General features: G+C 34.9%; 1 pseudogene; it reads left to right on the forward strand.

The window, feature by feature from the left end:
- Window positions 1-851: 851 nt before the first annotated feature.
- LOC129295653 (7-deoxyloganetin glucosyltransferase-like) lies at window positions 852-9,950 on the forward strand (annotated as a pseudogene).
- The last annotated feature ends 1,794 nt before the right edge of the window (window positions 9,951-11,744 follow it).

An 11,744-nucleotide genomic window follows, 5' to 3' on the forward strand; every position in this document is an offset into this window, starting at 1 on the left:
TACTTAAAAAACATAATTAAAATCTTCCTATCGTTAGCTCCGCGTCAGAAGGTTAAACTTTGTCATTGATAATTGAATGCGTCTTATTTATTTATTTATTTTCCCTTTTCAGAGTGTGTCGATTGAAGTCAAAGGAAGCGTACGATGCCGACTGTGGGCAAAGCTTCCCCTAGTGGCCATCCGACATTTCCAATTCACATTAATTTACGGTACCAACACTGCTCACATAATATTAAAGTTTTAAAAAGCAGATCGATAATTGAACTGAACTAATTATTGATTCAACCGTGAAATCGAATGACATTAAATTAATGTATTATTAATTTATATATTATAAATAAATAAAAAATATATATAAATATTTATATTTTTCAAAAAATATTAATAAATATTTGGTAAAATGATATAGTGTTGATAAATACATGATTAATATTAATTATTTTTAACTGTTCTTTATTTTACTTAATTTTTAAATTAATTTTTTAAAATTTTTAAATAATTTAGACCGGTTTTTAAGGAAACCAGTCATGTTTTCAATTGGTTTTTCTACTTTTTGACAAGCTTTTTCGGTTGTTGACCGGTTCCTTATTGCTGATTTTAAAAAATCAACCAACTCGGATTAAGAATCGGTTTCTTGTTCAACCAGTTTAATTGATCGATTCGATTTTTAAAATACTGTATAATATTGATGGCCCCCACCAACAATATCACAGAGATCTCAAGATTCTTTTTTCTTTTGGTTACAAGATGGGATCCGTCTCTGGAAAAACATATATATCTATATATATATATATCGCTTCCGGCGCCTAACCCCTATAAATATACCTACATGGGCAAAGACAAGTAAACAGCCTCGCCCTCGCATATATCATCTTCTTTGAGAGTTGTATCGGGAAAACAGAGTCGAAAATGGGTTTATTGGCTACTTCAGGGAAGCCTCACGTTGTGTGTATCCCATACCCAGCACAGGGCCACATCAATCCCATGCTTAAGCTCGCAAAGCTTCTTCACTTTCATGGCTTTCACATCACCTTCGTTAACACTGAGTTCAACCAGAAACGTCTTCTCAAATCACGAGGTCCTGATTCCCTCAATGGCCTCTCTTCTTTCTGTTTCGAAACCATCCCCGACGGCCTTACCGACTCCGACGAAGTCGTCGTCGACGCCACACAGGACATCCCTTCCCTTTGCGAGTCCACCCGCAGAACTTGCTTTTCTCCTTTCAGAAACCTCCTCAACAAACTCAAAAATTCCCCTGATGTCCCTCCCGTTACCGCCATAGTTTCCTAGTCATGAGCTTCACGGTGGCCACCGCCGATGAACTCGGCATCCCAGAGGTCCTTTTCTGGACTCCTAGTGCTTGTGGGTTTCTTTGCTACGTTCATTACCGCCAACTCATCGACAAAGGCTTGACACCACTCAATGGTAGACTATCTTCTATGCTTCATGTATTTAATCGAACTTGGTGCTCGTTCGGTATCTCGTTGAAAAATCTATGACATACTCTAATATTTCTTTTGGTCAAAATCATGTTTTAACCCAGATTCGAGCGATTTAACAAATGGGTATTTTGAGAGTACTGTGATCGACTGGATTCCAGGAATCAAGGAAATCCGGCTAAGGGACATCCCAAGCTTTGTGAGAACCACAAACCCAGATGAATTCATGCTCGACTTCATTCTTGGCGAGTGTGATAGTGATGGACCCCATGGCACGGGTGACATAGCATTAATGGCAACGAAGCTTGAGGATGGTAATCATGAGCATGGTGACATAGAAGGAACCCAATACTTCCAATCCAACATACCTAAAGACCCATTACAACATATTGGAGGTTCAATAACAAGAGTCCGAACTAAAGCCATGAAGCAAGCCTTGTTTAGTCTTGTGCAAGAAGTTCAAGAGCTTGGAGAACATTGGGGCACTCCTCTCAAGCTCAAAGGAGAGCATCTATACGTGTATAATGTATTTAGGATCCAAACTTATGAAGAGTCAAGCCCAAGAGATGCAGACCTTAGCCCAATGCAATGAAGACTACAAGTTGAGCCTCTGCAAGCAAGGAGGTATGAAACCCTAGTAAAGAAGTCAAGGGTGGCGTGATTTTAAATCCTTTATGATCCCTTGATTGTCTCCTAAATTATTTCCTATTTTAATGGTCCTTTGATTTGATTTTCTATTTTGAGTCTAGTCAAAGGTTAGAATTAATTATAATATTAATTTCTAAATTTTGTAATCCCATAATTTTAGGATCACATCTCCTAAATTATGTGGCTGAATATTTTATCATTATTTCATATTATTTCTCCTTTTAGTATTAGGAAATTAGGGTTTTAATTTTAGGAAATATTTTTTCTATGAGCTTATATAAATTAGGCATGCTCCCTATTGTAAAAACACAGAAATTGAATGAAATTGTTTTCATTTTAGAGTTTATAACTCTTGTGAGCCTTAGTGCTTTGTGGTGGTATCCCGTGTGAGAAACAGACGTGATCAAGAGTGTGATCAACTCTTGTGGTGTCTTTAAAGGTTGAGGTTCCTAGAGGCAGGTGCTCTAGAGGATCTTCTCCTTGATCATTATCCTATTGTTTACTTCATACCTTTCTTTATTTCCGTTATAAATTTCGTCCCTTTCTTTTTGTTCTTGTGTTTTTGTTGTTTTAGGGTTCTGTCCCTAAACTAGTACGATTCTGCTTCCGCGTCCCTATCAGATTGGCATCAGAGCTTTGGTTGCTAGTTTTGGTTTAAATTCTTGTCCTTCCTTCTTCTTTTTCATCTTGAGTTATTTCTTTTTGTGATCATCTCTTATCTACCCCATTACTTCTATCTTTTGATTTTTCTCTTCTTCATCTTTGTGACTTTTTATCTTATGTGAGTTTTCATTTTATTAGCCTTCTCAAAAAAAAAAAGAGAAAAAAATACCTAGAAATTCGTGCAAAAAAAAGGCAAAAAAAAAGTGTTAGTGTGTTGAGAAAAAAAAGAGAAAAAAAATCCGAAAATTCAAAAAAAAACTACAAAAAAATATATTGCTGTGAGTTATGACTGTAGAAAAAGGCTATTCTTGAACTCCAAGTCACCAAGAGGTTGCCTAAAGAGAAAAGTCAACTTGGGTATAAGAAAGTCTTATACGTTATCACTTTCTTATTTTTAATTTTTGGTAGCACTTTTCAAATTCTCTACTCTCTTATTTGCTATTTGTGCTACTCTCTTATTTTATTTAGTTTTTTATTTTTGTCTTTGAGTATTTGACTCTTTGACTTTTATTTCTTTCTTTCTTATTTTTGTTGTCACGTGTGGTTTTTCCTTTAACAAGCTTAATTTTATTTGAAAATTTTGCTTTCCTATTTGTTTCAAAATTGCAAAAAAAAAAAATCCTCTTTTCACCTTGTGCTTGTTTTCTAGTTTCCTTAATTTAGAAGATATTCACTTGATTGTTCCTTAGTTTCTTGATTTGTGTTGGTTTTACCATTGGATTCTATCCACAAGCTTAGTGAGTGGTAAAAGGCAAGTGTGTTTTTCATCATTAAAAAAAAAAGCCATTACTTTTTTTTTGTGAAACACGAGTGACTTTATCTTGAGAGTAAACACGTGAGTTTGTGTGTGTGAGGACCTATTTTTTATCTTATATGGTTTCTAGTGCTTTTGTGAACATGAGTAACAAGGATGAATCCCCTAGTATTGATATGAACTCTGTTTTAGAACTTATCAAAACACAGTTGCAGCAGTTTCGCTTGGAACTTGATCATGGTTCCATAAAGAGGATAAAGATGAGCCGGAGACTTTCTCTTCTAAAGGAAAGAAGCATAAGATCCCCAGCAATGATGAGGAGTATGAAGAACCCCCTTTTCCTAAGGGAAAGAAATCCTTAAAGTGTGGTGTTGACTTACCGGACCAAAAAATAAAGTATCCTTCATTCAAGGGTAGCAACAATCCAGAAAAATACCTTGATTGGGAAATGAAGATGGACCAAATCTTCATGACTCTTGATTTGTCTGAGTCAAGGAAGGTAAAAACTGCTTCTTTGAATTTCACTGACTATGCTGTTTATTGGTGGCAAGATTTACAGTACAAAAGAAGCCAACTTGGGAAAAAGCCCATTAAAACATGGGAGAAGCTTAAAAGGTACTTGAGAAAGGCTTATGTCCCCAGCTACTACTATACAGAGTTGAATAGAAAATTGAGAATGTTTTCTCAAGGATCTATGACAGTGGAGGAGTATGTGCACGAGTTGAATATCTTGAAGTTTCGTGCAAACATTCAAGAAAATGAACGTGAAGCAATGTCAAGAATTATGGATGGCTTGAGGCCAGAGTTGAGAGATAAGCTTGACTTGTACACTTTTGTGGACAAGGAAGAGCTCATACATAAGGCTATAAAGTTGGAGCAGAGAAATAAGAACAAACGTTCCAAGTTCTCTTGGAAAGACTCCAAGACAACTTCCAAATGGAAGGATTCCAAAGCCAAAGATACATCCCAAGCCAAGGAAGAAATAAAGACCAAGTATGAGGGTAAAACTTCTAACCCTAAACCTTCTTCTTATTCATCTAACACTTCTCCTATTAAGTGTTTCAAATGTCATGGTGTGGGCCACATGGCGAAAGATTGTAGCAATAAAAGGGTTATGATCTTGAGAGATGATGGTGGCTATGATAGTGTGCATGAAAGTAATAAAGATGATGCTGATAATGTTGATGATGATTCTACCTCCCATGAATCAAATGATGAGCTTGAATGCAATGGTGTAGTTGACTCTATCTTGGTGGCAAGAAGAGCTCTCAATATTCAACCAAAGGAGGATGATGAACATGAGCAACGCGAGCATATTTTTCACACTAGATGCTTCATCAAAGAGAAAGTGTGTAGCATGGTAATTGATGGTGGTAGTTGCACTAACGTCGCTAGCACTTTACTTGTAGATAAATTATCTTTACTTTTAATTCCACACCCTAAGCCCTACAAATTGCAATGGTTGAATGATTCTGCTGAAATTAGGGTTTCTAAGCAAGTGTTGATTACTTTCTCTGTTGGAGTTTATACTTGTGATGTATTATGTGATGTAGCCCCTATGCTTGCTGGACACTTGTTATTAGGTAGGCCTTGGCAGTTTGATAGTAAGGCTACTCATGATGGTTTTAGAAATTGTTACAAGGTGCCTTTTAAAGGCAAGACTGTTGTATTAAATCCTCTTAGGCCCATCCAAGCCTATGAAGATCAACTAAAGATTACAAGCAAAGGAGAGATCTCCTTGATTGTGGCATGAGTGAGAGAGAAAAGAAAGAGAGTATTACTTTACTTGAAAATCAATCAAAAGAGAGGAAAAAGAGTGGTGAGAAGGTAAGAAAAGAAAAAAATAGAATGGTGGGAGTGAAGGAAAATAGTGAAAAAAAATATTATTGTGTGGGAAAAGTAAGATTCAAGAGGCTTTGATGAGTGAGCAAGCCCTTATTGTAATTCCCAAGAATATTTATTTTTCTACTAACACTTTTGACCCCACTTTGCCTTCTAGTGTTGTCTCTTTGTTGCAGGATTATAGAGATCTATTCCCTGATGAAATTTCTGATGGACTTCCTCGCTTAAGAGGAATTGAGCATAGGATAGATTTCTTGCCTGGAGCTGCTATTCCAAACAAGCCTGCTTATAGGGCTAACCCTGAAGAGACTAAGGAGATCCAGCGCCAAGTAGAGGAATTGATGATGAAAGGCTTTGTGCGTGAGAGCCTTAGCCCTTGTGCTGTCCCTGTTATCTTGGTGCCAAAAAAAGACGGATCTTGGAGGATGTGTGTTGATTGTAGAGCAATCAATAAAATCACTGTAAAGTATCGTTACCCTATCCCTAGACTTGATGATATGCTTGATGAATTGCATGGTGCTTCTATCTTTTCTAAAATTGATCTTAGAAGTGGTTATCATCAAATTCGTATGAAAGAGGGTGATGAATGGAAAACTGCCTTTAAAACTAAATTTGGATTATATGAATGGTTAGTTATGCCTTTTGGTTTGACTAATGCTCCTAGCACTTTTATGGCATTATGAATCATGTTTTTAGAAAGTTTATAGGCAAGTTTGTTGTGGTTTACTTTGATGATATTTTGATTTATAGTAAATCTTTGACTGATCATATGAATCATCTTAAAAATGTGTTTGACATCTTAAGGGAATATAAGTTATATGCTAATTTTCAAAAGTGTTTCTTTTGCATGGACTCTGTTATCTTTTTGGGATTTGTTGTTAGATCACAGGGAATTCGTGTAGATGAGGAGAAAGTTAAGGCTATTCGTGAAACCCTAAGAATGCAAGTGAAGTAAGAAGCTTCCATGGCTTAGCAAGCTTCTATAGGAGATTTGTTAGGGATTTCTCTAGCATTGCTGCCCCTCTTAATGAACTTGTTAAGAAGGATGCGACCTTTAAATGGGGTAAAACACAAGAAAGGGCCTTCCAAACCCTAAAGGATAAATTGACTAATGCCCCTTTACTTGTTTTGCCTAATTTCTCTAAAGTTTGAAATTCAATGTGATGCTTCTGGTATTGGTATAGGTGCTGTTTTAATGCAGGATTCTAAGCCCATAGCTTACTTTAGTGAAAAGCTTCACGGCGCAGCTTTGAATTATTCCACCTATGACAAAGAGCTTTATGCTCTAAAGAGGGCCTTAGAAACATGGCAACATTATTTGTGACCCAAGGAATTTATCATTCATTCTGATCATGAAAGTTTAAAGTTTCTCAAGTCTCAAGGTAAGTTAAACAAGAGACATGCTCGCTGGATGGAATTTATTGAAACCTTTCCTTATGTGATTAAGCATAAGCAAGGTAAAGAAAATATCATTGTTGATGCCTTATCTCGAAGGTATACATTACTTTCCTATTTGCATGCTCAATTACTTGGTTTTGAGATTCTAAAAGATCTTTATAAAACTGATCCTGATTTTGAAAATATTTAGAAATCTTGTGAAAATCATGGATCTGGTGATTTCTTTAAATTTGATGGATTTCTTTTTAAAAAAATAAATTATGCATTCCTATTTGTTCTATGCGTGAGTTGCTTACTAAGGAAGCACATAGTGGTGGTTTGATGGGACACTTTGGTGTAGATAAAACTTTGGCTATTTTGTCTGATCATTTCTTTTGGCCTCACATGCGGAAAGATGTCATATCTGTTTGTGATAAATGCATTAAATGTAGACAGGCAAAATCTAAGATCCAACCTCATGGACTTCACTCTCCTTTACCCGTCCCCTCTCACCCTTGGGAACATATCTCTATGGATTTTGTAATTGGATTGCCTAAATCTTCTGCAGGCAAAGATTTCATATTTGTTGTTGTTGATAGGTTCTCTAAGATGGCACACTTTATTGCTTGTGCTAAGACTAATGATGCTGTTAACATTGCTGACTTATTCTTTAAAGAGATTGTTCGTTTGCATGGTTTACCTAAGACTATTGTGAGTGACAGAGATGTGAAGTTTCTTAGTTATTTCTGGCGTACCCTATGGCATAAATTAGGGACTAAGTTACTTTTTTCCACTACTGCCCATCCACAAACTGATGGTCAAACTGAGGTAGTTAATAGAATTATAACTACATTATTAAGAGCAATAATTCAGAAGAATTTGAAGAATTGGGTGAATTGTTTACCTCATATTGAATTTGCTTACAATAGGGCTGTTCATTCTTCTACTTCTTATTCTCCATTTGAAATTGTTTATGGTTTCAATCTATTATCTCCTATTGATATTTTACCTTTGCCTTTCTCTGAGCATGCTAACACTGATGGCAAGAAAAAAGCTAAGTTTGTGCAGGACTTACATGCTAAGATTAAAGCAAACATAGAGCGAAAGAATGAGCAATATGCCAAGCAAGCTAATAAAGGCAGGAGACGTGTGATCTTTGAGCCTGGAGATTGGGTTTGGTTACATTTAAGGAAAGAGAGATTTCCTAATCAAAGGAAGTCCAAACTTCAAGCTCGAGGAGATGGAACTTTCCAAGTTTTGGAAAGAATTAATGATAATGCTTATAAGATTGATTTGCTTAGCTCTTATGGCAATGTTAGTGCCACATTTAATGTTTCTGATTTATCTTTATATGATTCTGCAGATTCGAGGACGAATCCTTTCCAACTGGGAGGGAATGATGGACCCCATGGCACGGGTGATATAGCATTAATGGTAACGAAGCTTGAGGATGGTAATCATGAGCATGGTGACATAGAAGGAACCCAATACTTCCAATCCAACGTACCTAAAGACCCATTACAACATATTGGAGGTCCAATAACAAGAGCCTGAACTAAAGCCATGAAGCAAGCCTTGTTTAGTCTTGTGCAAGAAGTTCAAGAGCTTAGAGAACATTGGGGCACTCCTTTCAAGCCCAAAAGAGAGCATCTATACGTGTATAATGTATTTAGGATCCAAACTTATGAAGAGTCAAGCCCAAGAGATGCAGACCTTAGCCCAATGCAATGAAGACTACAAGTTGAGCCTCTTGCAAGCAAGGAGGCATGAAACCCTAGTAAAGAAGTCAAGGGTGGCGTGATTTTAAATCCTTTATGATCCCTTGATTGTCTCCTAAGTTATTTTCTATTTTAATGGTCCTTTGATTTGATTTTCTATTTTGAGTCTAGTCAAAGGTTAAAATTAATTATAGTATTAATTTCTAAATTTTGTAATCCCATAATTTTAGGATCACATCTCCTAAATTATGTGGCTGAATATTTTATCATTATTTTATATTATTTCTCCTTTTAGTATTAGGAAATTAGGGTTTTAATTTTAGGAAATATTTTTTCTATGAGCCTATATAAATTAGGCATGCTCCCTATTGTAAAAACACAGAAGTTGAATGAAATTATTTTCATTTTAGAGTTTATAACTCTTGTGAGCCTTAGTGCTTTGTGGTGATATCCCGTGTGAGAAACAGACGTGATCAAGAGCGTGATCAACTCTTGTGGTGTCTTCGAAGGTTGAGGTTCCTAGAGGCAGGTGCTCTAGAGGATCTTCTCCTTGATCATTATCCTATTGTTTACTTTATACCTTTCTTTATTTCCGTCATAAATTTCATCCCTTTCTTTTTGTTTTTGTGTTTTTGTTGTTTTAGAGTTCTGTCCCTAAACTAGCACGATTCTGCTTCCGCGTCCCTATCAGATAGAGCTAAGAAAGCTTCTGCAATCATCTTGAACACGTTCGATGCTCCAGAACATGACGTTTTAGAAGGACTATCATCCATCTTGCCTCCAATCTACTCTATCGGTCCCTTAAATCTACTCACCAACGAAATCACTGACAAGAACTTGAAGCAAATCGGATCAAACCTATGGAAGGAAGAACCAGAGTGTCTGGAATGGCTAGACATGAAAGAACCAGACTCTGTTGTATACGTCAACTTCTGGAGCATCAGAGTGATGACGAGAGAGCAAATGATGGAGTTTGCATGGGGACTTGCTAACAGAAACAAAACCTTCTTGTGGGTAATCCGACCCAATCTTGTTACGGGCGATAAAGCAGTTCTTCCTCCAGAATTCATCGAAGAAACCAGAAACAGAGGGCTGTTATCAAGTTGGTGTCCACAAGAACAAGTTCTGGCTCATCCTTCAGTGGGAGGATTCTTGACGCATAGTGGATGGAACTCAACTATTGAAAGTATCTGCGGTGGTGTGGCTATGACATGTTGGCCGTTCTTCGCAGAGCAACAGACGAATTGTAGATTTGCGAGCAGAGAATGGGGAATTGGGTTGGAGATAGAGAGTGATGTGAAGAGGGAAGGAGTAGAGATGCTTGTGAAGGAATTAATGGAGGGAGAGAAGGGGAAAGAGATGAAGAAGGCGGCACTTGAATGGAAGAAAATGGCGGAGGAAGCAACCAGCAGACCTGGTGGATCTTCGTTTCAGAATTTTGAGACCGTGGTACGACAAGTTCTTCTGGCAAATAAAACTATTACCAAGTAGAGGGATTTGTTGTTGTTGTTTTTTAAATCAGAACACGTTGATTTTGTTATAACTTATTGTTAATTATGAGCTTCCATTTCCATTTATATCATATGCCAGTTTTATTGTATGTGTCCCAAAGTCCTTGCATTGTTATCTCTAAGTCGGTGATATATAATTACATGTATAAAATGCTTCCTTCAGGTCATTTTAACAAATTCGTTAATCATTCCTTTTATAATTTTTTTACAACAGTTCTATTTAGGAAAAATTATGTATAGCTTTGTATAAGAGTCTCATGAAACTCAGAAATTACGGTCAAATCCTTTTGGTATTTAAGTATAATTTGTGGTAAGGGTGTAAAGATAAATATATCAAATTATACATGAACAATGATGCATTTATATTTATAAAATATGAAATATAACTTATGAATTAAGATTTTTTAGTTATAAATTATGAAGTTGTAATTGTAAATAAAGTGTAAATGTGATTTCAATATATTATTTATAAAACATAAAATATGACTTGTGAATTAAGAATTTTTTCACTTGAAAAATTGTAAAATTACAGTTGTAAGTAAAAGGTAAATATGATTTTAATATATTGTTATAAAATAAAAAATCTGACTTGTGAATTAAGGATTTATATTTATAAACTGTAAAGTTGTAGTTATAAAGTAAGGTAAATATGATTTCAGCCTATTGTTATTTTTTTTTTTAGTAACTAGGGTCATGAAGATCTTTTCACTTAAAATTTCAATTATATTTTGGTCCACGATGCTTGATTGTATTTTCCAAGTTTACAGGATCTATTTGTAGGTTAGTCTTTCATATGTGACCTATACATAATTTTTCCTTCTATTTATAAGTCAATTTACAAAATTTATGAAGTAATTAAATTCTAATTACTTATTATGGACAATGTCCTTCATTGTATAAAAGGGAGGATGAGAAATAAATCCTTATGAAATAAAAAAATAATAATTTAGTCTCACAAAATATGATAATTTTTTTAAGTCCCAAGGAACGTAATTGTTATTGAAGTTTTTGATTAAATGACAATAATATCCTTTAATTTTAAAAAAAATGAAGAAAAATGGTGAGAAAAACTTATGAATGCCTAAACCACTTTATTTTTTTATTGAACTAGATTTGTGAATTTCAAAATTAAAGTTGTGAACAAAAAATATGTTTTGTTGTACTTTGCTAATTGAAGAAAAATGGTGAGAGAATGTTACAAATGCCTAAACCAATTTAGTAGTTTACTGAACCAAAATTATGAATTCTAAAATTAAAGTTGAATCAAAAAAACTTTGTTGTACTTTGTCAATTATAGAAAAATGATGAAAGAAAATTATAAATGCTTAAATCACTTTAATTATTTACTGAACTAGAATTGCGAATTTCAAAACTAAAATTATAAACAAAAAAATATAAAAGGTATTATTATATTTTACAGGATCAAATTATTATTTCTCTATTTCAAAATGATTTATTTATCATTTTCTATATAAAATAAAAGGGGGAATACCCTCCCTTACACATTTAGTCCAACATGAATCATTATGTGGAAGGTTCAGGAAAACATATTGGGAGTAAAACTCATCTTTAGCAAATTCAATTGCCTGCAAGAAGTAACACATCCATGAGAAAAGAACTTTGTTTCAATTTATCTAGACTAAGTGTGCGTTTGGTTTTCAGTTTGGCAAAAGTTCATTTGGTGAAAGTTCATTTGGTGAAAGTCAGTTTAATAAAAGTCAGTTGTTGTAACGAAATTTGTATTTGGATATATTTTTTCAAAAGTCAGTTTGATACATTGAAAGTTGTTTGG

Source organism: Prosopis cineraria, unplaced genomic scaffold (assembly GCF_029017545.1).
Source record: "Prosopis cineraria cultivar Desert tree isolate PC_DT_omini unplaced genomic scaffold, ASM2901754v1 PC160, whole genome shotgun sequence".
NCBI classification, from domain to species: domain Eukaryota; kingdom Viridiplantae; phylum Streptophyta; class Magnoliopsida; order Fabales; family Fabaceae; genus Prosopis; species Prosopis cineraria.